Genomic DNA, 4,033 nt, shown 5'->3' on the forward strand with positions numbered 1-4,033 from the left:
GTGCTGCTGAGGGGTACGGTGGGCGACGGGGTGCTGCTGAGGGGTACGGTGGGCGACGGGGTGCTGCTGAGCTCTGCTAGGGGTACAGTGGGCGACGAGGTGCTACTGAGCTCTGCTGAGGGGTACGGTGGGCGATGGGGTGCTACTGAGCGCTGCTGAGGGGTACAGTGGGTGACGGGGTGCTCCTGAGCACTGCTGAGTAGGAAGCAACAGCAAAGCCTTGGAAAGACTAAACCACGGGTAGGAAGAATGTGGGGTGTCCCAAAGGTTGTCAGTAAAGTTTTCCATACATAGTGAAAATGGGAAACTGCAGGTAAATTAAATTTATTCACAAAATATTCATTACAAAATCTTACAAATTACTCTCTCTATGTTGGCTACCTCTTTGGAAAATTTTGTAATGAATATTTTGTAAATAAAGGAACATTTAGCTACAATTCTCCATTTTCCCTGTGTATGGTGACTTCATGGGAGACCTTTGGGGCACTCTGCAGACACTCTTGAGAAAGAAGGTTCTAGAGAGGAAATGTTCCCCAGGAATGAAGTTCCCCTAGGAATGAAAAGGCCACGAGGAGAGGCTGACAGTAATGTTACAGTGGGGACAGGAAGACCGGAGACTCTGTCTTCAGAGAGCTGAGAATTGATGAGTTTGGAATTTATAGAATCAAAGAGAACTGGGTAAAAAAATGAGAAAATAGAGTAAGGAATGATGCTTCCTAGGAGCCTATTAAATAGAAATACCTACTCATAATAATTAATGATTTTAGATAATAACCTGGAGCAACAGACCATCTTGAATTGCTTACTAAATCTTTCGTGGTTGAGTTGTACTAAGTTTAGTTTCAGTGTCTATCAATGTAAGCTAATTCTGTAAAAAGAGGTAAATCACACAGGCATATATAAAGTATTTCTATCAATCAGAATACATGAAAGTAGAAAACCTTTCTTTTCAATGAGAGTGGATAATAGAGTTTACGTTATCACTGCTCACGCCAAACAAGCAGTAGAAATTCTAAATTCTAAGATTTATTCCATATAATTCTGAATTTTCAAAAATTTTCTTTGCTAGAAAAGCAACCTTTGAAATTTCAACTAAATTGTAAAAATATTTTGGGGTACACATTTGGGGCAACATAGTATTCTTTTATAATTCACTTCAAATTAAAAAAAAAAAAGTCTTTACTTGATGAACCAGACAAGGACATTCAGAATGGCAGTTGTTTATATAGTTCCTGTGTTTGATGCATATTTCCTCATAATTGATGCAATAAAGATTCTGTTGTCATTAATGTAAATAATCAGCTCTATTTTTGGAAACTAGGTTAACAGAAGTTCAAGACCGGGCCATTATGAGATTTATTTCTTATGTGAAATTGCTTTAAGAGAGATGATTAATTATTAACAGATGATGAATGATCTTCTAAATTTTGCTTTCTGTAAGAAATATGACATCGGCTGGGCACAGTGGCTTACACCTGTAATCCCAGCATTCTAGGAGACTGAGTTTGGAGGGTTGCTTGACCTTAGGCGTTGGAGACCAGCCTAAGCAAGTAAGAGACAGTCTCTAGTAAAAGTAGAAAAAAATTAGCTGGGTATTGTGACAGGTGCCTGTAATTCCAGCTCTTTCTGAGGCTAAAGCAAGACTATTGCTTACGGCAAAGCCCAGGAGTTTAAGGTTGCTGTGAGCTAGGCTGAGGCAATGGTACTCTAGCCTGGGCAACAAAGTGAGACTCCATCTAAAAAAAAAGAAAGAAATATGATATAAGCAATTCAAATATTCACAAAACCCAAACAAGATTTCTCTTAATAGTCAAGTGTCCCCAATTTAGTCGGACAATCCTTGTTGTTAAAACGTGCAAACAGTATCCTGACTAATGAATTGCTAACATTCCAATTTTGCAGAGATTTTTCATGATGTATTTTTAATTCATGAGTAAGAAATTAGAAACTAGGCAGTTTTAAGAGAGGTGGCAATGACCATTTCAAGATGAAGACAATTAAACTAGCGCCCCTCACTTAGTGAATAGTTTCCGTATGACTGACGTCATGATAATGTTCTTTGTAGTGTTTTTTTTCCACATCTGTGAAGGATGAGCACTAATCTACCCATTTAAATTGAGGAAAATAAATTTAGAAAGCTTTAACAACTACTCTGAAAGTCACACAGTTACCAAATTTCATCAATTTTCAAATTCAGTTATAAAGTTATTTTAATAACCACAACCTAGTTTTTTATGCTGCCTTTTCATGTCTGGTTCAAAACGAAGGAATGAGTTGTCCCCATGGGCATAACCAGTGGTCGCCTGGTGTTTGTAGCTTGGTAGAAAATGAACAAAAATATAAAAACGGTGTAGAAAGATGGGAATTTAAATCTGGATGTGAAAATTTGAGTTCATATGGTCTGAACCCTATAATTGAGAACACTGAGATTCAAAATGGAAAACAGCCAAATGGCATTGCAGAAAAATCACATTAAATGGGCATTTAATTTGTGTCAGGTGATTGTTTCTGTGACCTGAGTCTGTGGTGTGAAGGTAATGTAGTTTGAGACCAGCCTCTCACTGCATTAAGGAGATGCTGAGAGAGAGAAGGTTATGATAGGAAAGTAATCTTGGGGGATGAGAACCAGCCCCACATTCTTCTCCATAGAATTTATCATAGAAAAAAAAAGCTTGTCATGATAAGTAAAACCTAATTTTAAAATTTAGAAAAAACCTAATGAGCATCTTCAAAGCACCACATCCTGTATTAGACTGAACCGGAGAAGAATGTTCAGAATGGCGGTAGTTTATATTGTTCTTGGGTTTGAATTTCCTCATAATTCATGCGATAAAGCTTCTGTTATTATTAATGTAAATGTAAAATTTTACATTTATTATCTAATCTAAGACACACACACAGTACTAACTAGGACCATGTACAGTTACAAATGATTAAACTGACTCCGCTGGCAAGCATATTCAGATTTGTCTCAGATGGATTTCTACTGTGTCCAACATTCCTAGTTAGAAATTTACTGATGAACTTAATGGTAGTGTGATGTGAACACTATCTGTGCTTGTCTGGATTTACGGAGCTATAACTGGCAGATAAAATGGTCCATATCCATCGTGAATATGACGTTTGATATATGTACACATTGTAAAGTTTACCCTAATCAAGAACCTCAGTCACACCCCTCCCCTCAGTTACCATTTCATTGTGCGTAGATGGTAAGAGTACTTAGGAATGGTAACAAATTTCAGGTCTTTCTTATTATTTATTATAGTCCCTGTGCTATATGTTAGATCTCCAGAGCTTACGTATCCTGAAAAACTGGAACTTGGTTTCCTTTGAGCAACCTTTCCCTGTCTCTCCCCAGGCCCTGAGCCAGCAGCTACCATTCCACTCTCTCTGAGTTCAGCACTTTTAGATTCCTCATGTCAGTGAATCATTCAGTATCTGTCTTTCTTCATCTGGCTGATTTCATTTAGCAGGCTGTCGTTCATGTTTGAATTTCCTTCTTTTTAAAGGCTAACTTATTTTCTATTGTCTGTGTGTTTGAATAGACACACGTACCATCAGCCACACTTAAAGACGGCAGCACCGTTCTGAGAAACGCATCGCTGGGCATTTTCATCACTGTGAACATCACCATGTATTTACACAAACCGAGACGGTATTGCCTACTACACACGGAGGGTATACAGTTTGCAGCTGCCAGACCACAGATCTGTGGAGCATCACGTTACTGCACTGAATACACGATGGTAAAGGGCCTGCCAAACGTCATTGGTCAGAAGGCCAGGATTCTGGAGAACAGTGAGAATAGCCTCTCTAAGATGGTCTGCCTTTTCCTTTCTAAAATTACAGTTTTCTATATAAAATTTGAAGACCACACCAACCCCTACTTTAAATAATAATCAGTATAACTCAGTGACCTATTATAACATTTTAATTTAAATGTTAATCTCCTAAATCAATCCACCTAAACTACTCCAAATAGGCCTCTTTAGGGTGGGAGCTAAATTTACAAAATAGTAAGAGTGGGTGA

The sequence above is a fragment of the Otolemur garnettii genome, unplaced genomic scaffold, assembly GCF_000181295.1.
Source record: "Otolemur garnettii isolate 467f Iridium unplaced genomic scaffold, OtoGar3 scaffold00084, whole genome shotgun sequence".
NCBI classification, from domain to species: Eukaryota; Metazoa; Chordata; class Mammalia; order Primates; family Galagidae; genus Otolemur; species Otolemur garnettii.